Raw genomic sequence first — 26,696 nt, 5'->3', positions numbered from 1 at the left:
GCAAGACCTGGCCCTTCTCCTATCACAGGCAAAAATGCACATCAAGTATGATGGAAATGGGGATGGGGGGTGAATGACCCAAAGTCGTCAAATAATGTTCCAGAATCTTCCAACCTCCATATTTCTTTACAATATACAGTATATTCCCCAGAGTGTAAGCTTTCCAGTTGTTCCACTATTCACAGTCTTCCAGACTAGATATTCTACTGACTTTATTGTCCTATAGCCAAACCTTCAGGAAGTCAGGGCAGCTCTACTCCTTACACATATTGTGAGTCCATCCTCATCTCGTAATCCTGCTACCATGCCAGGCCAGTGGGCCACCATCACCTCTCACCTGAGCTACTGCCACAGCCTCATCAGTGGTCTCCCTGTGCCTGTGTGCCTACCCTAGGGTCCCTTCTTCAAATACATAGGCAGATAACCATTCAAAAAGGCAAAAGCAATCCCTATCCCTTACTTGTCTAAGGCCCTTCAATAGCCACCATTTAGATCAAAGTCAATCTCATTACTGCGTTCAACAAGGCTCTTTATGATATGGCCCCTTAGCAACATCAACATCACTGAGTTCATCATTCTCATTTATCAACTTCTAAACACTTGGCTTCTATTCCATCTCTTGAATAGGCCAAGCTCCTGTACCAACGTAAGGCTACTGCACTAACCATTTCCCCTACCTGGGAATTCTCAGACCTTTACATGTCTGGTTCCTTTTCATCTCTTAGATCTTAAAACAAATGTCACCTCCTCAGAGATGGCTTTTCTAAGTAAAATGCCCCTTCCCACTCCTGATCACTACACCCCGTTATTTTATTTTCTGTAAAACCCTAACTAGTATCAAAGTTTAGAATGTTTATATATGTACAATTTTATACTCTACCTCTGTTATCTTCCAACTATGGGTTTCATGAGGCCAAGGAACTTATCTGCACCATTTATAACTATGTTCCAGGCCAAGAAGAGGTCCTGGCACATAGTAGGCAGGTTATCAATAAATATTTGTGAATTAATACATGAACTTTTCCCTGTTCCTTTTGCTTCTTCATTCCAAGTACTAAGTGCCCCTCTAAGGTGTTAAAGGTAACACAATTACAAATCAAATAGCTTTCATATACTCATTTGCTTCCTTAAAAAATTAATTATCCTTTTGGAGTAAAATCAACTATAATTATAGTATTCTCATAATTCAGAAGCATCTTGGAATGAATTCATTAGAGTAATGCAGGTCTAGTAGTTAAATCTATTACAGTCTTTACTGGTCAGAAGCAAGATGTCTGGGATGAAGACAGCCCTTACTCTGTGTAGCTTGGCATAAAGATTGGCATCTAAGATGTTACTAAAGCTTATCAGATCAGCTATCAAGCTGTAAACGCAAAAGCAGTCCCTACACTAAGCTAACCAGCTTCACTGAAAGCAAATGAGTAATAATGACATCAACAAGAAAACAGTACTTGTTAAAAGTAGAATAACATGTCACTCTGTTAAAATCTGAGAAAAACAAACATGCAGAGAATCACCCCCAAATCTTCTACTTAGAGAAAAACGTATGGTTATCACCTTAGCATACATCCTTCGAGAACACTTTTCTACGCATATAAATGATTTTGGTTTGTTTGTTTACTAAAGTGGGCTTATACTGCAGATTTTGTTTGGGACTCTAACTTATTATGTCATGAGTTTATGTCCTTGCCCATAAATATTTTTCCTGCAAAACATTCCATTATGTGAACCTCTTTGTAGCTAATCTCAGCACATACCTACTTAAGATAAATTCTCAGAAGTGGAATTATTAGCTCAAAAGGTATGGTTATTTAAAAATGTTTTGTTAGTTTTTAACTCATGTTGATAAATTGACTTCCAGGAAGGCTAGGTCACTCCCAATATACCAACATAAGGGAGTCCTTCCCTAAATGCCTCCCCAAAGTCTCAGATGGGTTTTATTTGTATGGCTCTACTTCCACCCAAGTGTTTCAACAACTCTGACAGAGTTGTGTCGTCACCACCACGATCAATCCTGCACTGTGTTCTCCAAGGAAGCAATGTGGGGTGTGTGTGTTTTAATGTTCTACTCGCTCATGTAGAACAGCTAATCTGGTTTGTCTAGGAAAGTTGTAAATAGAATTCTGTTAGGGCTGGATTCAGCTGTCAGAGTTATGCCCTGAATTTCAAAAGTGGGTGGTAATTTCCATAAATATGTCACTTCAAATACATGTCCTAAAGGGAATCCAGCATTTCACCCTCCCAAAGAGAGGAAACAGAACTTGGGCGATTTAATACCCAAGAAACTCTGGGCAAAGTACAGGTATGAAAAGGCGGGAGACCTCACAAACCCCAAAACATTTTACAAAGTTTGGTAAAAGCCTTTTTCTATGGATAAGAGTCACTTACAACAAATGGATGAACCCAGAACACTTTTCCTGAACAGCTGTCATGAATGGAAATGTTTTGTTGTAAACAATCAATAGTGATGGCTCTAGACTTTTACTGAAGCTGTGGTGATTTCACCAGTAATGCTATGAACCTTCCCATATTTGTGCAGTGGATGTTCGTGTGTTCAATCATGCATTTTGCTGAGTGACTAGACTACACCAGCCAGGCATTGTGTTACCTGCTATGGATGGTGCATTGTATAATGCCTTAGCCTTGATGGTTTTGCCTGATGGAAAGTAAATCAACAATGAGAATATAATACAGTGGTTCTCTAACCCGGTTGTACATTAGACCTACGTAGGGAGATTTTAAACATTCTAATGCCCAGGTTGTATTCCAAAATTATTACGCCAGAATGTCTGGGAGTGGGAGCCATGGTGTTTAAAAAAAAAAAAAAAAAAAGTCCCAGGTGAGTCCAAATTGTAGTTTGGGGACCACTGATATAATACAATGACAAAGCTAAAAGCCTTTTTGAGCCCAGAGAAATCAAAGGAGACTTCCCAGAGGAGGTGACCATGCTGTGTTCTGAAGGATGAATGAATGCTTTCTATTGAGGTTTATAATTTGAATCCTACAAACTCCATACATGAATCCCATACAAACGTAAATAGAAAAAGACTTATATATGACAAGAAATAATCATCCTCAGAAAAACTGTCCCACTGGTGGTAAAGAATTTAGTGTTAGTGCTAATATATACTCAAATATCCCCCTCCAAACTGATAACCTATTTCCTTTGTGTGGTTTATACCACAGAGAACAATACGAAGCCAAACAGAAAAGCAAATCTCCGTGGTATGGTTGAATGCCAAAGCTAGCCTTAAGCAAACACATCAAGGCAAGTTCTAGAATTACAACCAGGATATGGCATCAATATAAAAGCATATCTGTACTTTAACGAAACCTCTGGACTTTTCAGTAAAAATATACTTTGGCAAAGTTTATTAGTGCTCCTCCTCTCCTTCTGTCCTCCCCCTACCAACCCCACCAATAAAGACAGTGGGCAACAAGGGAGGGGGGCAGCCTCTGGTTCCCCTCCCACTAGCCATTGTTGGTATTTAAGAGAGCTACACAGTGCTTGGCCATTGATCTGTTCACTGTCATCCTGCTTAAATCAATAATCTATTAGTCCCTTTAAATTAGAGTTAGATTCATCAAATGCCCTTGAGAGGTCTCAAACATTTTGTTCCTTATTCCAGGCAAGCACAGTCAGTCTATGGAATGATAAAATTTTTGCTCGAAAACTCTGCAGGCTCAGCAGACAATGTGTCCTGTATTAGCTCATTCAGCGATCTCAGGCAGGCCAAAAAAGCAGTTTTTAGACTTCCCAGGGGGAAAAGAGGCTTGTGTCATTCAATAAAACAACTGCACTTCAGCCATCCTGATGTGATTTCAGTTTGGGGAAGCAGTCTTTGAGGAATAATTTGGATCTGCTTTTGGCCGCCTGCTTTTATTTATTTCCTTGCTTGCTTATTGACTTATTCAGTTCTGTCTGGTGACTGCATCCCCAGTAAGCAGCAGCCTCCAATGTGGCATCCAAACTGCTAACCAGATGGGCTGCCTTGCTTTGTCAGGGAATGGCCAAGACAGAGGAACTTCTGCTACTCGGGGTTCCATGGATGCTTGGCTCCGTGGATCCCTGCCCAGAGCAGAGTCAGCACCAGGCATGCTGAGGGGGCTTCTTTGGGCCGCACACAGGTGAAAGGAGAGAGTGAGCCCAACCAAACTTGCACTGACAGAAGCTTCTAGCATGTATCTGAAACCTTTCCATCTCTGCAACATGGAGGTGACTGCCACTAGGGAGACAAAGCTAGAATCACCTTCCTTCTAGAGAAATTCCTTACAGGTCTGGTTTGCCTTTCAATGAATGTTCCTCAAAGTGTGGTCCAGATCAGCCACCAGTAACAGAATTCCTGGACCGGGGGCGGGGGGTGGGGGCGGGTAGCGATTTTCTGACTTTCTACACTTTCTATGGTAAAGGACCGTTTCTAATTCCCCTGCCCCGGTCCTTCACGGGGTGATAAAATTCAATAAAAACAAATCCCTGGGGTGGGGGAGGGAACATACACACAAAATTAATTTTTAGAAAAAAAAGGAATGAAATTGAACAAGACGTCTAAAACGCAAGCGACCGCTTAAAGGAGAAAGAAAGCCGTATTCGACATAAAATGACTCTAATTGCCGTAAAAGTTTCTAACCGCGCGCGGTGTCTGCCCTCCTATCCTCACGTACTGGAAACAGGCAGTTGAGGAACGGGCAGCGGTCCGCAGATGGCACTTTGAGAAGCCCCACTGGGACGGGCTTCGGATCCAGAGGTCTGCAGACCAAACAAAAACAGACGAAAGAGAATCTCCACCGACCGAGCTGGAGCTGGTGTGAGAGCAGAAGACCAGCGCTCCCAAGTGACACAGCTTTCTTGATCGCTGCCACAACTCCGGGGGTTAATTCATCCCCCAAATAAAAGAAAACAAACAAAAAAGAAAGAAAACAAACAAAAAAGCAAGCAAGCATTAACGCCATTGCCTCTTTAAGGAGACTTGGCACTCACGAACTTAACTCACCTGAGAAAACACAGTATAAATGTCCTTGTTGTTACAACACACCTGAGTGTCATTTAAACACACGGAAAGTCTCCAACAATAGCTCCCTTCACGATTCCTAACATGCTTGGCATTTTTCTAAAGGTTAGATTAAGTAGCAGATAACATTTTTAAGAGAGAGCCCAGTATACTATTTTTTTTTCTTTGTGAGAACTAATTTAATGCTGCCTAAACCATGTTGACAGATTTCGGGATTTTATGTTGGGGCCTGATTAGCGGCAGGCAGGCATCAAACGTTATGAAAGCCCTGCCTTTTTACTAGAACCTTCGATGATTAAGACAGTATTTTAATGCATTCTCTGGGCAGCTGAGCCTTAAAAGAAAAAGGAGTTGTAAAGCAAAAGGCATTTCCTGCATGGCCCCAGGGGAATTTTGAGCCCAGAGCTCCGGGACCCGGTGGGAGGGAGTAATTTCAGCTAATTAAGGGAGAAGAGCAAAGTGTTGCATTTGGTCAAAACATTCAGTGGGGCTTCATTTTTGTTGGCACCAAAGAGAGCCGGTCTGGATTTTCCCCCCTTTTTCTGTGGACTCACTGCAGGATTGCAAGGCCCACAGCTCACATACATTAGGGAGAAAGTCAAAGGAAACGCCAAAGTTCAACTAAAGTACAAGTAATTAGAACCAGATTCTCCGCTCCCTGCGTGTGCGCATGCGCGTGCGAGCGCGGGTGTAGACTTTTTATTAAAATATAATTCACATGCCTCGAAACGTTAGAATGGGGGAGGAAAAAAAAACCCCTCCAAACTGTCGCTCATTTAATTTTCCTGTCGCCTCATGGCGGGGTGGCGGGGGGGGGGGGCGGAGGTCAGCTTTTAATCATCTTTCAGGAGAAGCGGTTTGTTTCCACACACATGGAATTTGCAAATCTGTAAATCGCATTGTGAAGTTAGGTAATTGCCAAACAGAACCTTCACTCTGAAACTGTCTCGCCTCACTCTGCTGCTGGCTTTGTTATTATTAAGCAGCTCCAAGATTAGTCCGGGGTTTGGGGCAGGCAAGGAAGGGAGGGGGTGGGGGGAGGGGGGAGAAGGAAAACATCAACGCGGGGCTCTGGCAGTCTTGACTCAGTAACCTGCCCGTGACCCTGAAGGAGTGTGTGTTTGCCCGGGTCACCCGGGATCCTGGCCGAGGGCTGGAGCTGGGTTATGAGAATCCCTGCTATTCTGACCACACATGCAACAGGTGCTGAACACAGGCAGGGGACAAAAGCAGGGACCGGGGGAAGGCTTTGATTTCGCAGTCCTTAAAGAAAGCCTTGCTTTGCAAAGTTTGGTCCCTGGACCAGCAGCATCAGCATCACCTGGGAACTGGTTAAAAGACTCCCAGCTCCACCCGCGATAGGCCTCCCGAATCAAAACAAGCCCCCCCCCCATAATTCCTATGCACGTTAGCAACATTTGAGATACCATAACATAAAAATGTCTTGTTACTGCCCTAACCTCCTGAAAAATCCCAAACAGTTTGCTGAGTCAGTTCGGCGTGGGAACTCTGTCAGCTTCCCCTTTGCACAGGTCCTTAATAAATACTCCACCTTGTTAAGTACTTAATACATTGAGAACTTCAGGCTGTGTGTGTGTTTATGCTCACCAGAAGCCAGAAGCCTTCGTTCTCTCCCACGAAATTCTGGCAGTGGATTGTAGTTGGCAGCGGGTTCAAAGTTGCACAGGAAGAGCCTGAACTAATAGTATCTGCTATTTACTGAGCACTTACTAGGTGCTGAGGGCTGTGCTCCTCGCTTAGTTCGGATTAACTCATTTAACTCCTCCCCAAAACCAGGGGGAGGGGAAGGACCAGGACTCTGCGCCCTTAGAATGGGGAATTTAAAAACAACACCACTCTCAGCCTTTACAAAAGAGACTAAAATGGCTTCACAGACATTGCTATTATTTCACAAAAACCCACAGCTTTTTGCCTTCCCTTTTCCCTACTCCTTCATTTATTTTCTTTGCTAGAAACGCCACTGGGTCTGGTCTGGTCTGGTCAGGCCTATTTACTCCAATTTGAGAAAAGCAGGATGGTGAACCTCCCTTTCTTTTAATTCACGGTTATAATTTTCCAAACACTGATCTGATTCCAGACATGGTTGAATTCGACAAGATAGTTCGGGCTTTAAAAAGAGAGAGCATGGCTCGGCATCCACTAATCACGCTGTATTATAGCCTCACCTGCCTGGGCTCAGGGCCAGCAGTAGACATTATTCCTGGGACTGACTTTGACCATGGGAAGTGCTGTCATATTTTCATAAGGGACCATGACACGTTCAACACCTACATTTCATTTTGATAATATGCTTTCTTGCTTCAAGGAACATAGTCGAAAATTATCTCACAGCTTGTTTGGGGTGACGTTTTTAACAGACGATGCTTTATATCGCTATTTTCTAGGACATGCTAAGATAGCTTATGACAGGATTCAAATAAATTCTCCCTTAAAATCACTTAACAGGCCGACACATCTAACTACTTATTAATGATGTGAACTGAGAGGCATCAGAAATGGAGCGCTGAATTAACTGAGTAAATGGGGGAACCGGTCTCGGGAGTCACGTATAGATGAAGCTAATGGCGTCACAATATTAAGGTCCCCCTGAAGAGTTTATCTCAACACCAAATGATTCAGTTCAATATTCCCCTTCTAATCAGGATTCCCATAATTTCTAAAAAAGCAATTATTGCTCTAATAAATGACATTCTATTATCTGTTCAAATTTCCTTCACATAAAGTTGATTAAAACTAGAGCACTAAAATATATAGCATCTCAGATACACAATTCTTTGCTTAGGTACAGCTAATATCTAGTAAAACCCATGGTGACACCAGCCTAACAGAAAAGTTATGAGGGGACACTTGTTGGAATACTGTATTAAAGAAGAGAACAATGAAATTAGGCTTTGTCACATGGGGATCCTTGCTATATTCCAAGAGCTGAGAAAGTTCAAGTGTGCTGACACCAAAATTGAGCCCAAACTACCTTTCTCAACAAAATGATGCTCTGCTTACTTGGTTATAAGACAGCTGCAAAGAAGTTTTTTGGTTTTGTTTTATTTTATAGGTATACACTCAGGAGAGGCGTCAAAATAACTCTGAAACCCATTTAATCCTCACTGTGTGGGTTTTCTTGGTTCCTAAAAAGAACTAAAACACCACAAGCCTGCAGAAAACCATATGTAGGAAGTGATGGGAAGGGCGTGGGCTTTCCTGCCAGATGAACCTGGATTTGGATCTCTCTTGTGCCACTTACTAATTTAATGGCCAGTTTTCTTTACTTCTGTCAGCCCTAGTGTCTCTTTCAGGAAAATGCAGATAATCTTAAAAAAATACCTGTTGGTGAAATGGAGACAATATTTGCAACTTCCCTGGCACACAGTAAGTGCTTAGTGATAGCCAACCCTTACCTCCACCACCCTCCCTCCAACATTTCCCTCTATCTTCCTTAATCTAGGCGAGCGGTTCTTAACCAGCACTGATTTTTGCTCCCCCCGCCAAGGGACATTTTGCAATGTCTGCAGACATTGTGGCTGTCATAATTGGGGACTGCTACTGGAATTTAGTGGGCAGAGGGCAGGGATGCTTCTAAACATCCCACAATGCACAAGACAGCCCTGCTCCTCCCTTCCCCCCAAATGAATTATCTGGCCCAGATTATAAATAGCGCTGAGGTTGAAAACGCTGATCCAGGGTAAGAATGCTATTTGTGGGGAAACTTCAGGACAAAGCAGTGGGACAGCAGATAAGATGATTTCCTGCGGCGCCAGAGAGGTGGGCCTGGCAACCTAGCCGACCGAAGGTGTAAACTAGGTTCCTAACTCTGCCACATACCAGCAGTCACTTTAGCTTCCAGAGCCTCTGCTTCCCTAATATAAAAAGTGGAGACGGCAAGCATACTTACTACATGGCAGGGTTGATACTTCATGAACTCCATAAAAATACATTAAAATAATAGCTACCACTTCATTATTAGAGTATTTGGGGAAAGGTGGGTAAGTCCTATCTTAATATGACTAATATTGTTACCTGAGAACATGACAGGAACAATCTCTAGAGTCTAGTCAAATAATAACAGTACAATATTAATAGCTAACCTTTGTGGAGCATGTACCGTGGGCTAGCCACCGCCCCCATTCTGTTCTAAGCACGTTCCATATATTAATCCATTTGATCCCCATAATGACCCTCGGAGATAGGTAGACGTCGTATTTTGTCCTTACAGGCAAGAGACTGGGGGCACAGTGATTATGTAACTGTTCAAGGCCATACAGATGGGATGCGATGGGCAGGGATGGCAACACAAATGGTCTGAGGTTCATGAGAAGGAGAGTGCCCCGGTTGTTGGCAGAAGACAATGACATCCTCAGGACCACACAGAACTTCTTGGGCAAGAGGATGGCATAGTCCCTGCCAGCAAGTTTGAGAATATATAGACTATATCTAAGACACACACACACACACACACACACACAGTTACTCCAGCATAAGGACCAAAAGTACAACTGGAAAAGTAAAAAAGAAAGAAACTAAGCATCCAGAAATAATGCCCTCCTTTCTTTCCAGTCAGAGCAATAAAGTAGGAAAGTCCCCCAGAAGCAAACACAGGAATGAGAAGGCGCATACACACCCACTCACACCCACAAACCCCTCCCACATCTTCCCTGCCCTACCGAGAAACCAACCCCCAGCAGGCAGAACGGCAGCAGCTAGGACTGAGGTTCCAGAGGCCTTTGGCAGTGCTCCAAGGGTGTGTGACTACACACTGTTAGGGCAGTAACTCGGGCCAAATGTGGCCTGCACAGCTGCCAGCTTTTGGGGCTAGAGGTGGGGGACAGGGGGGCAGCTCTGGAAGCCCCACCCCTAAGCTGGTTTTCCCTCTTTTGCCAGTGCACCATATATACTCCTTTAACCAAAGCTTAACTGGCAAGAATGAAAGCAACATCCAGAATTCGAAAGCTGTGCCATGGCTCCTGGGTCACTGTCTATAGATTTGGAAAGCTCCAAATGAGGGGCTGCATTACTCTCTTCCCAAGAAGACCAGGGTCGGTGGGAGAGTGGCTAGAAGCAGGCGGATAGTGGACATCCTCCCTGCACCTTCTAGTTGACTAAGAAGCAGATTTTGTTAGTGCTGGAGATGAGAGCGTAACACATCAGCGCAACACGATGCACTTGGGGACATTGACAAGATTCTGAAGTTTCCGTATGGAATGAAGTTTATGGAAATGCTATCACTGTCGTGTTTTTCTTTCATAACAGCTATATTTCAGTATTTCTGGAGAAGAACGATAGTTTCAAAGTGTTTTAATTGTAGTTCTTAAGAAAGACATTGCTAAAGAAGACTTGAAAAAATAACGATCACCAATCTTCCAACTGGGAGCAGTCAGTCCCCAAGCTCTTTTTGGATATTCCTTCCTTCAGGGAACTTCCCATCTTTACAGATAAGTGGAGGCATGTGGTTCGAAGTTGTGAATTCTGAAGTCCACCAGTCTGGGCTCAAATCCTAATTCTGCTACTTACTATGTGACTGTGAGCAAGTTACTTAACTTCTCTGAGCTTCAATTTTTCCTTGTATAAAATGAGAGTGTGTCCCTCATTGGGTCATTGTGAGCATTAAATGATAAATCACTGTAAAGTGACATGATGACAAGCAAGAGCACAATGCCTGTCACATAGCAGTGTCACACAAGTTACCATCATTAAGATATCGAGGATCACACTTGTGCTGCTGAATCTCAGTGTTATTAACCTTCCGATCTTTCTTTTTTTTTTTTTTTAAGATTTTATCTTTAAGTCCTCTCTACACCCAACGTGGGGCTCGAACTCACACCCCCGAGATCAAGAGTTGCACGCTCCACTGACTGAGCCGGCCAAGCACCCCACCCTTCCCATCTTTCTCCTACACTTTAGACTCATGTCTTGATTTGCTGACCCTCCCTTCCATTTTCCTTCCCCAAATAGCTGCCGTCCTTACAGAAGATTCTTTACAAGCTAACACAAGTAAAAGCACTATGTGTCAGCTTTGCCTCCTTATGATCTCTCTCAACAGTCCCTTCCTTCCCAGCCACTCAGGCACTAGGCCAAAGAGCTACTACAGACCTCTCTTCATGGGCTTTCCTCGTCCGCCCCCATTCTGTGCACACAGCACCCTCAGAAACAGCTTCTTTGAACACCTCCTGAGGCACTACTCAGTGCTTAAAAGAGCGCCCAGTACACAAGAGGGACTCAGTTCATAGTAGTTGAAAACCAAAGTAAGTGAAAGAATAAAATCTGCATAGAAATTCTCTTATGTGATATCCTATAAATGATGATGTTGTGGCCAGTTCAGTGGGATCTACCAACAGCACATAGTACCTGGCGGCAGAAGACTCGAGATGTGTTTGCTCTCACATCACCCAATTTGCTCGCCTATGACAAGAGTGTGAGGAAGAGCAGGGATTATTATCATTATCAGTTTTTTATTTTTTTTAATATTTGATTTATTTGTCAGAGAGAGAGAGCATAAACAGGGGGAATGGCAGGCAGAGGGAGAAGCTGACCCCCCCGCTGAGCAGGGAGCCCAATGCGGGACTCGATCCCAAGATCCTGGGATCATGATCTGAACCAAAGGCAGACGCTTAACCGACTGAGCCACCCAGGCGTCTCATCATTATCAGTTTTCCAATCTCCCTTATTCACAGGAGGAAACTGAAGCACAGAGAAACTACAAGACTTGGTGAAGGTCACACAGGAAATGGCTTGATCTAGAACGGCCTTCCTGAATCCCCATACAGGCTTATTATCAACCAGAAACTAAAGCACTCATTTCTATTCTAAGGCATCTTATTAATTTGTTAGTGCCTTAGGACGAGGTCAGCAAACTTTCTCCGTTAAGGGCCAGGTAGTAAATATTTTCATGTGGGCCATATGGTCTCTGTCACAGAGAGACAACTCTGCCACTGGAGGAAGAAAGCAGTGCTAGACAAGACATAAATGAACAGGCGTGGCATGTTCCAATAAAACATTATTTATAAAAACATACTACAAGCCAGATTTGGCTTAGTTTCCTGACCCCTGCTTTAAGATAAAGGAAATTAAAACTATCCCTTCTTATAGTAACTGGACATGTTCCTATAAAATCCATGCTTTTCTTTGCTCCCAGGGTAAAGATAGAGTATGACAGCCATATGTCACAAAGATGTGGGAAATATTTTAAGGACGCTAACACTATAGTGCATATAGTACTTATATGCACTATAAATGTGTAAGGTCTGCACATTTCCTTCAAAACTAACCTCGTGTACACATTTTTATTAGTTAGGGAGGTCAATATGTCTATCATAAATACATTTTAAAATTCCTTCCTACATATTCTGTCTATTGGGATTATTTATCGTGCCTTGTTCCCTGGCCTAGAGCCAGGCAGAATATGGGAGTTTTAATACCTTTAATCCATTACATGGATTTTTTTAGAGCTCCATAAGACAAAATAAAATGCACTCTCATGGTCATATATGTAATAAACCTAATATTCCACTTAATATTTCATGTCCCATTTTATATTTCAGTTGTGATGGTTGCCAGCTTTCAACGTGCAAAACAACATATTTTTCAGCCATCTTTTTGCTCTGATTTTTTTTGTTTGTTTAGAGAGCAGACAAATCATAAACAATAAATCTCACTGTGAACTCTGAGGGATGACTATTATTGCTCCCCAATATTCTGAGGAGGTATTGAAAGGCTTGTCCACTGATATATGCCATCCATTTTACTGCGATGTGAACTGGTCATGCTTATTTTTAATCAGACAGTGTTACCTTGCATTAACAAAGAGGTATACATTTATTTTTACAGCTATTTGTATGCTAAAGTGGTCTCCACAGATGGTCTGGTCAATGAACCACACCTCCAGGAACCCATGCCAATGTGTAAGGCCCTTCCTCTTGAATCTGAGCTGCTACTGTGATTTCCAGCTGATCAACAGAATGTGGCAAGAGTAATGTTGTGTGACACATGAGGCTCGATCATAAGAAGCCTTGCAGCTTCCAACTGGGTTTCCGGGAAGTCTTATTCTAGGGGAAGCCACGTACAGAGCTCTGTGACCACCATGCCATAAGGAAGCCCGTGTCCTAAGAGGAGGCCATGTGGAGAGAAAGATGCTATGGCAGCCTCCAGCTGTTCCAGTAAATCTCAACTGGGGAATTGGACACGTGACAAGTCTTCTTGAACGTCAAACCCAAAGGTGAGTCCAGCCCCAGTCACTTCCAACTGCAGCCACATGAAAGAGCCCAAGCGAGACGGAACCTCGAAACTTAATAATAGTTTTAAGCCACTAGGTATTGAGTCGGTCTGTTACACAGCAATAACTGAAATAATTCTATAATTATTAAATATTATTTTGGTGGAGCCATAAAGAACCTCTAGAAAGGGCTCACTCCAACTCTTTTAGAATCTGATAGACAATATTTTCACATCTCATGTATCGTACACGTTGCAAGCATTCTTGTCAAGTCCAAGAGCAACTGGGATAATTCCATCTAAAAAATTATTAAGAAATTCTGCATGAAAAGGAGCATGATAATTGCTCAGCTATAAATTCCAAGACAGTAATGATTAAAAAATCATAGAATAAGGCTCTTAAAAAAATTTTTTTAAGTTGACTGTAATGCAATGGGTCTTTTTTTTTCTCAAATTGCTTATAAAACTCATTCATATGCACCTGAGCCCACATGTGACCACCACCTGCCTATCACCTGCACATACCCTCTTTTATTTTGAGATGCAGATGTCTGCTTATAGGGTCACTGCATTTTTATTTGTTCCTCCAGGGGACAGATTGAATTCTTCTCCCCACACTGGACATTGCAGTTCAAAATAATAGCAAAAGACCTGCAGGTAATGGGCTATAATACTCACTTGATACCCACTAAAGGAGGGTTTAGATCACTTGCTTTCTGTTACCTTTCGTGAAACATCTGTTTCATATGAGCCAGTTAAAAGCGCATACATCTGTAAATAATAAGCCTGTGTGTGCACATAATTTAATGAATTAGGACATAAAAAGGAATTGAACAGTAGGGCATAGCAATTAGAGTAACTGCCCATTTTGTTAAAAATGTATTGTTTCCAGCTTTCACTTGGAAACCCTTTTATTATTCTATGGGTTCTGAGGCTTCCAACTTTCTTATTTCTCCCTCCCAACAAAGCAGATAGGAGTTTACTTTGCGTGGTTGGCAGAAGGATGGCAACCCACATTATGCAAAGCTGGGATGGGAACTTCCAACTGCTTGCTCCTACTTGGGAGACCTGAATTGGATACCACAATGTGCCCGTGCCTGGGAACTCTCATATGTATAATAGGGCAATATAACAGGGCCTTCCCCAGATGACATAATTCATTCTGTGCACTTGGCAGATAATATGCACTTAATAAATATTAATGATGATGGTGGTTTTGCATTCTAATGAAAATCAATCACAACTTGAAATCATTCGGGGCCCAGGTCAGAGGAACAAACCTTGTTCAAAAGTTTCTCTTGATCGTTGATTTGGTCTTATTTCTATTTACCTTCTTTACATCATTTCTTGGGATGGACAATAAAAAAGGGAGGAGGAGTGACCATGACCTGGGCAACAGGAGGATCATCAGAAAATCCATTCCTAGGATATCAAAACACGTGCCAGAAGTCCAAGAAAACATCCCATATCCATTCAGGCCAGTGTTCTGGCTAACGCATTGATAAAGGCTTGCCATAACAGCCAACTCGAACTTCCCAAGTTTTGACAGCTCCCTCCAAGTTTCCTTCAGGTGTTCGGAGTGACCCAAAAACATACAAATAAATCAGAGACCACTTGAAACGTTCTGAATTTTAAGTTCGTTATTACTGAACTATTCTCAGCGTATTTCCTGAGCACCTACTGTGTGCCGGGCACTGGGTTACAAAGCAGAGCACACATACACAAGCAGGAGAAGGAGCCTGTGGGAGAGACAGCATGGTGTTTTCTAGAACACAGTGAGCCCTCCCTAGAGTGTGGCCTGTTCTTCTCTGCCTCCCTGAAGTTGAAGATATTTCAATGGAGTTGAATGTAGCTTGAAAATGTTGGACGATACTGTGTGTCCATTGGAAAGCCAAGAGGGCAGGGAGCCCAGGAATGAAATCTGATGCCACCCTGATATGACTGCTACAAGAAAGAGAACTGAAATCCAGGCCACTGGGATTCTGGGAAAATCTTGGTTTAGGTCTGTAAAGTGTTAGTCAGGTAAGTGTTGCTACACGTTTGCCAGGCCCCAAGAAAATCAGTTCCACCCAGAAGGAAAACAAGTTAAACAATGACTGAAATCACCACCCTACTTACTCTGTTTACATCCTCCCCTGCAGTCTATTCACCATCTACATAAAGAGATAATTAGAGCTCCTTAATAGCCATAGGAAAGAAGAATGGCTAAAGGGAAAGGGAAATCAAGAGAAGGAACAAACATTGAAAAAATATTAATAGCTGGAGTATGGAGAGCTGCGTTGTTCAATACAGTAGCCACCAGCCACATGCAGCTACTGGAAACTTAATAGATTAAAATGAAATAAAAAAACTCAGTTCCTCAAACATATCAGCCACATTTCCAGTGCAACGCAGGGCGAGCGGCTACATAATGGACAACGCAGCATTATAGATCATTTCCATCACTATAGGAAGTTCTATTGGACAGCGCTGATAACTAGTCTACCGAGTGGTGCTGTGCTTGAACATATCCAGGCTTAACCATAGTTAATTCAGTACTGACCAGGTACTAAGTACTATCCTAGGACTGGAAAACAGAAGGGCACAGTACTGGACCTCAAAAACTTCCCAGGTTAGAAAGGGAACCCAGTCAATATTACAAAACAGAAACACAAACACCAAGAGGAGAAATGGGTAGAAACACAGAAAACAAATCTGGTAACTTTAATGGTACATATGATGGTGAGTATCCAGGTATTTACTGTAAAATTTTTCAGCTTTTCTGAAAATATTTCAAAAATATTTTTAGAATAAAATATGGGGGAAGAAGTCCATTTACTGAGTACTACACATATCAGGGTCTTTAAATACACTCTTATTTAAGTCTATGGCAAGCTTGCAAGGTAAGCGTCATGGGCCCATTTTACAGATGGGAACAACTGAGGGAACCTGGAGCTCTAGCTCCCACAGCAGAGGCAGTGCATGAAGAATGCCCACCTGCACTGTATCACACAGTGGCCCATGGGCACAGGACCTGTGCTGTACCCCTGTAACACATGGCAGCATCTTACAGATTTAGATCGACTTCCATTCAGAACCTACTATATGACCTCTAGTAAGTCACCTCATTGCATCCATCTGTCTCTCTTTCCCAACATAGATAATTCAGCAATGATTTCAAACAAGCAAACAAAACTGCAGGTAAAACATGGCATATAAAAAATCCAAAACGATCCTGCATTTCAAATCTATTTGAAATCACTGAAAAATAAGAGCATTATGGGAGAGACCGATAATCATAATTATTTACGCAAATTTCATTAAGCAGTAATAGTTTTGTTAGGTTTGGGACCCTCTAAAGAAAAGAGATACTTAAAACAGGTGGCAAATCCCAAAACGGCAATGTAACTTCATGGTCTCTTAGGACGCTTTCTCCCCTACCGCCTTCTTTAAAGTTTCGGAAGGTGCAATAGGGATGCTTCACTAGGAGGTACCATCATAGGAATGGTTAGTAGCCCTCTCCACACGGAATAACACGAGAACCCTTATTCCTCGTCTCCCACCTTCCGGTGATTCTTCCGTAAATACAATACGCGTCTTGACCCCGACTCCTGCGAACCGTGGAGGGATGAGTCCCATGCAGACTTCAGCCACGAACAGGATGGGAAACAAGGACAGAAGAGGATAAAACAGCCTCATGGTTTCTTCCACAACTTAAAAGGCTGTGGCTTCTATTTGGGAAATAATGTTGTCAGAGGGACTCATGTGAGTTTCAGTTCCTTACTTCTCTCTTTTGCACGTTTCCCCCAAACCAACACATGCCCTGGTCCTTTCTCGGCATTATTAGGGCATAAGACATTTCCCAGGAATTCTTCCCGCAGCTGACGGAGAGGACAGACTTAAACTGGCAGTGAGGGACTCCGCCCGGAGGATGGAGAAAAGACCCTCCCGGGGGTTTCAGCCCCAGCTCGGCGACTCGCGGGCCCTGTGCCTTTAGCCAGGCTCCGCACCTCATCTGAGACACAACTGTCCCCCCCCCCCGCCTGTAAAATGGGGAGACTAGCACCTTCCACCCAGGATTAACTGATGATAACGTACCCACAGTCATTAGAGTAGAATTATAAAAATAGGTCACTAGCCAAAAAACAGCAAACTCACAGCCCACCCCAGTCCTTCAGTTTAATTTCTGTAGTCAGAAGACGATCATTTCTTTCTTTGAGAAGGCGTGCATGTGATGACTGTTACGGTGGGCTAGGTATGGCTGCACCCGCTTTGTCAGTCCGCATCGGCAGGCGGACTGTTTTGGATCTGGGCTGGCCCCCGGGACTGCTTCACCGACAGAGTACACCGACAGCCCAATCCCTCGAAGGCCGGGGCGCTTCCGCTCCCTCCTTCTCGCTCGAGCCCTGCTGCCATGCTGTGGGAAGCAGCGGCCACACGCAGCTCGTCCAGTTGACGGCCCCAGCTGAGCTCTCCGCCAACGACCGGCGTGCACTGCCAGCCATGGCGGGGAGCCTTCCGGGACCTGCAGCCCGTGCAGCCTCAGCTGACATCCCGTGGAGCAGAAGACCTGCCCAGCTGAGCCCAGTCCATCCGCAGACTAACGAGATCATAAATTGTTAGGCCACTAAGTTTGAGGGCGGCTTGTCACATAGCAAGAAGTCATAGAAACAATCCTAAAGAAGAGATTTTTTTTAAAAGCTAATGAGACGCACTCCAAAAGAACATTCTTTAACAAACACTCCAGAAATATCCACGCAGATTCTTCAGGAAGCAAGTTTAGAAGGGATGCACTGACTCCACTGCTCAAGAGAAGTTTAAAATGCCACCACGTACGGGCGCTTGGGTGGCTCAGTTGTTAAGCATCAGTCTTCGGAGCAGGTCATGGTCCCAAGGTCCTGGGATCGAGCCCCACATCGGGCTCCCCGCTCGGCGGGAGGCCTGCTTCTCCCTCTCCCACTCCCCCCTGCTTGTGTTCCCTCTCTCGCTGTGTCTCTGTCAAATAAATAAATACAGTCTTAAAAAAAATGCCCCCACGTACACCACCTTTAGAAATTACCTATGAGGCTTACAAATGGGGAAACCTCTGCCTGCTCCTGTGACAAAAATGTTTCACCCACCTGATCCCTCCTCTGATGCACCAGCTGTGGTTCCAGTGGGTTTTAGTCCTTTCCAGAATCAAAGTCACGTGCAAAGTCCCAGGGAGAGACTTGTGTTTGTGTTATAAGGGGGTGTGTCACAGTGACTCACAAGTACACAATTTCTCCCATACCTTATGAGTCCAGAGAGAGCAGGGACAGGGTAGGAATCATCTTGGTGTTGCCCACAGAACAGAACATACCAGAGTGCCCGGAACATGGCAGACACCCAAGAGGTGTTTGAGTAACAGTGCAAGATCTAATCCATCAGTGAGCGATACAATGGACTACACACCCCTGACACATCTTTGGGTGAAGTTGTGTTGTGACAATGCTCACCTGTAAAAATCAACCATTTGTACTAAATCTGGGGGTTTGGTAAATGGATGACACTGACGCAGGGCCAATGCTAAACGGGAAGGACTGGGACCTAGCTTATGAGCCACAGACAGGGGAACCATCGCATTGAGGACAAGAGATACCAACTGAAACAGTATGCTCCCTAACAGCAAAGACACATGAGCCACAGGTGTCATGCTGGAATCAGAACAGAAGGAGGTCTGTCTCCTCGGTGGCTTCTGTACGTTTTCTGGGTGAGAAAAGAATCCTCATTTACAGGATCTCTGATCTTTCTGCAAATCCTGCAATGTAGACCTTATTGTTCCCATTTCCTGTGTCAAGTGAGGCTACTCCCATTACCTCAGACCAGCAGGCAGTGGGAATACAGGTGGAGAGATGCACGGGAGGGTAGTCAACGCGAGTGGGCATGCAGAGGAGAAGCGTTAAAACTCGCAGAGAGTGACAGCTTTTCACAGCCTCTTGGCGAGAAAAGCATTATACCTCCTTCTCCAGAGAGCTCTAGAGAGACAGGTGATAGGATAACCTTTGTTAGAAGAGTACATGCAACTTCTGTCCTCTAGAAGCCCAACACGGGTTTCTGGAAACGCTGGCCCAAGTAGCAGAAAGAGGCCCTGTTCATCTGCATCCTCCAACTTCCTCTGCAAATCCAAACCTGTTCATCCTATCTCTAATTCCTATTGTTCCCTCTGATAAGCAGGGCCCCAGTGAACAATTAAAGCTTTCAATAAATAATCTCTAAGCACATTCATTTGATTGACTGTTATTTGATACAGCAGTTAGTTTCAATGGGGCAGTTAATATTGATCACATAAAGTACTCCAGACAAACATGAAACAGTTCCAGAACTCCATGGATTATTACCCTTTATCTGCCAGTCATCTGGGTTACTTGTAATGGTCACGGAATTTAAAATCAATAATAACAATTAGTGTTCTGTACACCAAAACGGATGAATCATGTGAAATGGGTTTTCATATAAAATCAAAGGTAAGGCAGCCTGCAACATGGAAAAAGGCTCTCTGAATTTCCAGCACACATTTGGCCAGGGACTTTCAGGCAAGTCTTCCAAACAGGCAGCGAGAGAGAAAGAAAAGTATTTAGGAGAAGATGTGGCCATAAAAACGCATGTGAAACCCCTGACAGTCTTAATCCAAAAAGATAAAGCATAAAAGACAAAAAGTGATCAAAACGAGCGCTAACAAACGTAGTAAAATTAATGGGACTGGCAATTTACTTCCTCTGAGATGCACTTCTAGCTACCTTTTTCAGCTTCTGATTCATAGGCATTAATTGTGATTTTTTTTTTTTTTTTGGTAATAAAATGGCAACAACGGTATTTTACCTCCATGGCACCACTACTGTAATGTCTGGATAATTAAAATGCAAAGCAACAGAGAAATGTTTCATCATTAAACTGTAACCAGCGCACTATGTGAAATCATCCATTCCAAAGACTTGTTTTTCATCAATTATTTGTTATTTATCTGATGTAAATATAAGAAGGGCTAATTAAAATGTATGCCTTTTTATACAGCTTCTTGTCATTAAAGCCAATGAAAGCATTCTGAGGACCATAATGAAATAATTATGTTTGCCTTTAAGAATTCTCCTCAATAACACATGGCACTACTGAGCTAAATTAAAACATCAGGAACTAAATTTTGCTTGCCTCCATTTCCATTTTAGTTAATTATACCCCCAAGCTTTCCAATAGACCAGACCCTAAAAAAAATCTTTTTGAAGCTGAAACAGCTTTCAGATCATCAGCCTTTTTATAATTATGGACTTTGATAACAAGACATAGGTACCGTAGCCCCGAAAGCTTTAATATTTTTGAGAGGAGGCATTTAGTAGATGAGGTCTTCATTTGCTCTGGAAATTAGAGAAAAATTGAGATAAATGTGATCCAAATCTTCTTCTCCCAGTTAAACGGATGTGCTCATCTTATCCGGTCTTGTCTGCGTTACTGCTACCAGAGTATTTTGGAATCAGCTAGTTGGTTTTTCCTGACGTGGTAAAATGCAATCTGTGGCGAGCAGTAATTGATCAATAATAACAAAAACCAACATTTCACTCTGTTTGAGTCAAATTAGGAGAGTCACCCCTTATTCAGTACTTAAACTTGCAAACAACAACAACAACGACAGAGCAATCTTTAAGAAAAGAGTAGACTCGGGAACCTATGAACTGGAAAAAAATAACATAAGCTCTTTCATTCGAGTTTCTCCTCCAGACCTCAAATCGCAGAAACTTGCGAAGGCAAAAATAATCTGTGTTTAAGACAAAAAGGAAGACGGGAGAGGAAAGCTGGGCGCTGTCAGGGCTGGTGGCAAACGAAATGGTTTTAGCAGCCCTGTCATATGATGCGGATGGGGGTGGGAACTTGGTACTTAGAAAAGTAAATAGGAGTACCAGGGATTAACTCTGACAATGTGAATTCCCTCCCATTTTGTTATACGGAGAGCTGGTGGGGCTCATGGGTGATAGGATTTGGTGACTGCTGGATAGACCGGCTCAAGACACATCAGAGGAAAACTGTGGACAGCGGGGAAACAAATAGCTATTCCAGGACAACATAAAATTGCAATTATATTCTTGGAATCAGCTTTTAGGACAAGCACTCCCTTCCACCCAGGTGGCTCTTTGTTCTGTTTAGAGAAATCTTTTGGGAACGAGGGACACGGTCACCCACTATCACTCCTGTTGAAATTCACTTTCTTCGTGCCCCCCACCCCCAGCTGGTTCAGTTCATCAGCAGTGGGGGAGGCCTGGAGACTCCTGGAATCCACAGGCCCTAACGAGAGGAAATGCTTGGCCAGGCTGGGTCGCCTGGCTGACATCAGTTCCTGTTACCCTCCCCTTATCATGCAGGGGACCAAGAGTCTTATCTTACTGAATGGCCCCCCTTCCAGCTCCCCACCCGGCAAGTCCAGAGAAAAAGCAAGTCAGCAGTTCCACTGCCTGTTTGAATTCTCATCTAAGAAGCTCTGAAAGCTCAAGATAAATAATATAATACCTGCAGACTCACCCTTACTACTTCCTAGGGGGAGAGAACTTTTGCAACTTTGTTTGTTATTCATGGAAAGGGGTTTAGGGGTGTGGGATGAGGCGGGAATCATACTTCTTAAAGATGAAGTAAGGAAGCCAGAAAGGAAAAGAGAAATCAGGGCAACATATTGACTGATGAGGTTGTGTTATTAGATCTTACAGATGGGGAAGGTTATCTCATCTCCTATTTAAGAGGTACTTAGGCCAAGCCACTTACAGACAGGATACTGATAAATCTGAAACCTGAGTTAACTCCGCTCTCCATTCTCCATCACCACCCATTTCAACTTTTTAAGATGAAGCTGGCCAAGAACGGATACAGATTTGTTCAGAGTGATTCAGTTTAATAAGTCTACCCCTCCCCCACTCCCAATACACACATGTGCTGGAATCAAAACCACAGTCATAATACTTAAATCCATTTTGCAAGGGATGCTTTCCATTTACAGATCTACAGTTTGCCACAAAAGGAATCCATGTTCAGAAGAATGACCCAGAAGCACAAGGCGATCTTCAGACATAACGAAAAAATTAAGCTGCGAGCGCTCTAACTATATTGACCATAGAATCCAAACAAAGACTTTCTGTGCCACTCCTGGGTTCAAGGGGCAGCCTCAGAAATGTCGTAATATTGAAATATCTGGCATATTTCCATGATTTATGTGGGAATTGTGGCAGTATATCTGAAAGTGGGTTATTCTAGAAAATCAGAGATGTACGATTGCCCTAACTACCCAATAATTTGAAAGGCAAGATTCTACATTAATATCTTTTGAAAAGGTTTTTAGCCAAGATTTTTCTGATTAACCTTCATCAAAAGCTCCCATTTCTGAAAGAATGTATTTAATTGATAGTTAACTGAATCTACAGTAGAACATTTAAAGTATAAAAATGTCATTTAAAGATAAATTTATTGGCACTTACATGTAACTCAAACTCTACAGAAGATTCTTTTTAAGATGTCCTAAAATGAATACAGCGTTTATTGTTTAATAAGTCCTGTGTGACTTGAAGAAACTTGTCTATTTTGCATCTTGGTTTCACATCTCCATTTTCCTCCTAGGGAGTAACTTTCCCATTTAAAAATTCCTAGCCTTTTGTAAAAAGAAAAAGGAAAAGAAAAAAATCTGATTTTAAAGATTAGAAATTCCTTGAGAGCAGAATTTACAATCTCTATCATTTCTCATAGTTTATTGATGCTTGTAGAATGTACCAAGGGGAAAACGGTAAGATTTTCTTCCCTTTTCATTCATTTTCATTTCAAGATTTTCATTACATCTCAGGGGCTTAACATGTTGAAGGTAAATTACAAGCGTCTGATAGCCAGAAGAACTTTCTTTTACTTTTATGTTTTAAAGAAATGTTCATGACAATACTGACTGGTTATATATGGTTGGAGCCAGGCTTCCAAAAATGAGAAGAAAACTTCTGATTCAGGTCAGTTAACCTATCAGAAATGGCCATTCTGGTCATTTATCTAATAAGGTATAAATAAATAAATAAATAAAATTTTAAAAGGCCTATTTCAAAGTAAAGGCTTTGCATTTGGGCTGGCAAATCAACTTCTAACTGGAGCTTCCGGATCAATTCCGTAGCCTAAGTTTAAGCGGACAAAGGTCTACTCCTGTTGTATTTTTTGGAATCTACACTGTATAGTGATAAAATTTAAACTCATGGGTTTTTTTTTTTTCTTCTAGGTTGCACATCAACACTTCCCTACCCAAAGTACCATGTTATCAGCATACTGACAAAATTCTAGTATTTTTTTTTTTTCTGCGGAGAAGGAAAACTTTGTGAATCTTCCACTTGTTTTCAAAGGACCCTAACCTGCACTCGGGGGTGTAAGCAAAAGTCCCTTTTCTTTCTTCTTTCTGTTGGTATTAGTTACCATGGTCATGTGGCCGAGAAGCAGAAAATTATGTCCTACTTTAGAAAAACAATTGAGCCTTTTCATCGAAATATTTATTCAAAACCCCATTCAATTCATACGGTGGCTGTCAGTCTTTATTTAGTCTCTCTTTCAGAGAGTATCTTTGATTTTGCCACTTTGACCCCAATTTATATCTCACTAGGAGAGGATTTGGATACTGTGTAATACTTAAAATTCAGGTCCCAGGGCTTTGAGAAGGGGACTTTTCTTCCTTCCTTAATCACACATCACTGTTTGATTTTAAAACAGGTTATTTCTCCTCATTAATGGGCAAAATACTATTTCAAAAAGAAATTTTTTTTTCCTTTTTTCTTTTGATGGGCTGAGCAAGGAGATGACAGGGAAGTTGTCACACTCATGATTTCACCGAAAGTAACTATATTTAGACCACAAATATTAGGATTTATCCTATGCCCACTGAGCAATTAATGCTGAAAACATCTGGAGCGGCCCTAAAACCAAGATAATCCGGGAGGCATATGAATAGAAACTTTGTGACTATGATACCTTCCAGGGGCAGTCTTAAATCGTATTATTTATACCACATTCCCTTATAGCCGGCTAATCCTGACTTTGAATTTTTATAACAGGCAATTCACAGGCCCTACTCCAACCCGTAGCTGGTTGGCATGTCATTTTTCTGTTGTTAAAATTAAAAAAAGAAAATAAAAAGAATATTCTAACACCTTTCAAAGATGGCTTCTGGTGTATTTTACATTCAAAAGAAAATAAAAAGAATATTCTAACACCTTTCAAAGACGGCTTCTGGTGTAATTACTACACACACACACATACACACACACCCCGTAAAAAATAGAATCTCAAAGCAGAAAACACTTTTGGTCGTAATTTAGGACTATTTTTTTTCCCCTTGCCCACTGTTTCCTCTGTGTTAAGAGCGCAAACAGATCTGCTTCTCGTCAAAACAGTCATTAAGTAAAATGGAAAAGGTTGTGGTTTTTATGTTCTTATTTATCCAAATGAAGTCCTAATATGCTTTTATTTCAAAAGTCCTAACTACCCATGCCACCCTGAACCAAACGCCATGTGGCAGACATTTGTTAGAATTTTTATTTATGCTTAAAAACTTAATCTCTTGAACAACTAAACTGACCGTCATAAAGGGGTTTCTGGAGGATAAAGCAACTCTGCAGGAGCATACGCAATTTTTACAATTTATTCATGTAGCCTATAGCTGGGGGTGTGGGATTTAGAACCCTTGTGAAATTGACCACAATAAGCACTAATTGCTCTGCTTACAAAAATAAGACACTGGAATTTCTGAAATCCCTTTGTCAAATGCCTTTATTTACTTTTTCTAATGCAAGTTTCTTTGATTAGCTGAACTTTGCTGTTATCAACACTTCTTGCTTATCGGCTGGCCCTAGGCGAATGACACATTCACCACTCGCTCTCCCTAGATAAGGCAAATCCCTTGTTTAACTTGTTCAAGAACAAACAAAGCTTTTCCCCCTACTCCTACAACTTAATAGGCATGTTTGGAGGGTTAATTACAAAAGGGAGAATGTCTACTTGTAAAGGCTCTATTAGGTCTAATAGCTTTCCGCCAAGGGTCCTGAACATTTTTTTTCCTTCGTTAAAAATATGTTTCACAGAACTTTCTCTTATAAGAAAAAGTTCTGCAGAGCCCCAGTTCCCTGAGATTCCAAGTGAAATTGTTCACACTCTTTTAACTGCTACAGACCAGACAGGTCTAAAAGATCTGTTGGTGGGTTGTAAAATTATTTTGTAACACTCAGCTTCTTTGAATTCTCCAGAAAGAAAACAGGCATTAGGAAAGAAAAGGCATTTGGGGAGCAGCTGAAGATGAAGACGCCTTCTGAAAACTATATTCTTTTTGCCCTGGTTATGGCTCTACGAAATACTAAGTAAGACAGCCAGACTGCTGGCATCAAATGGTTATTGATTTTTCAGCTACAAACCTGTTGATTTCCTGGCCCAAGAAGCAAGTCTTCATTGCTAAGACAAAGTTCCAGAGAGAGCAGTTTAAATCTAGTCACTGTCCCCTCTCTCTCCCTTTTCGTCTCCCTCTTTACATAAGCCACCATGTTATTAGGAAAACTCAATTTCTTCCAGTTAAACTTTGACCTCTTTGAAAACAAAGATTTAAAATGTCATTTTCAGGCTAATGCTCCAATGAATTGTCAAATAAAGTACTAAAAACATTTTGATAGATAGCTGAGCCATTTATCTAAATCACTGTCAGGGCGGCGATGCATCCTGCAGGCTCCCACCACAGCCACCCGAAGGTGGGATTTTCTGGGACTTCTGGTCATTTCTCAAGCCTGAGCCACACTACTGTTGACCAGATGCGTGCCTCGGCATTGTGTCAGCATCAGATAACCAAATAGTCAATATTTTTTTAAAAAGCTGGGCTACTCCACTTATATTTCCTTTCCTTTAACTGATGTCCAGGTTCTGGGATGAATCGCAAGATATGGAAATAATGGATGGGCTCAGCCCAAGGGGTGTTCATTGCCAGTAGTTTTCTAGCAAAACAGCAACTTCTTAGAGCAACAAAGTGACTCGGAAAGGTGGCAGCAGGGTCAATGCTAAGAAATATTGCCTTTCCTTAGCAAGGAAAACATTGGGAGCAGCAGTTTTAACTGGTGGTTTATGAACTTCAGGAGAAATAGCCACCCTAATTAGGCTAAATTCCTTGCAAGGACGATGTCGTATTTTAATTACTTTGGACTGTGGAAACACACAAGGGGGGAATATATACAACTAGCAGCTAATCCAAAGAACAGCAAAGTTAAATTCCCCACTGCATACATCTTAGTAAAAACTGCACAATGTGTCAAACTGCCTTACTTGAAGAATGTTTCAAAGTCCTGTGGTCACACTCTACTTTTTTATTCCCCCCCTCCATGCATATTTTTAAAACTGTTTTCAAGAGACTGTAAGGTTGGTAAGGAGAGGAGTGGGGGGTCAGGAGGGGTTGTTTGGCAAGAAAACATCTAAGGAAATTTTCAGCAGAGGGAATCA

At 42.3% G+C, this 26,696-nt stretch overlaps 1 protein-coding gene across 7 annotated transcripts in view; it reads right to left on the bottom strand.

Annotated features, from left to right (window-relative positions):
• RARB (retinoic acid receptor beta) overlaps positions 1–26,696 on the bottom strand; it is a 710,885-nt gene that overhangs the window by 137,736 nt on the left and 546,453 nt on the right. The window contains exon 1 of one of the 7 annotated variants that reach the window (XM_073900925.1): positions 22,682–22,799. The exons of 5 other annotated variants lie outside the window; for them this stretch is intronic. The gene's annotated coding sequence lies outside the window, so the exon portion shown is untranslated. Of the gene's footprint in view, positions 1–4,662; positions 4,793–22,681; positions 22,800–26,696 lie in introns of those variants that run through there. One more of the 7 variants, XM_073900928.1, reaches the window with a different exon arrangement.

The sequence above is a fragment of the Callorhinus ursinus genome, unplaced genomic scaffold (assembly GCF_003265705.2).
Source record: "Callorhinus ursinus isolate GAN/ISIS: 27379988/994484 unplaced genomic scaffold, GSC_fseal_2.0 scaffold1, whole genome shotgun sequence".
NCBI lineage: Eukaryota > Metazoa > Chordata > Mammalia > Carnivora > Otariidae > Callorhinus > Callorhinus ursinus.
This window is presented reverse-complemented; position numbering and strand designations above follow the sequence as displayed.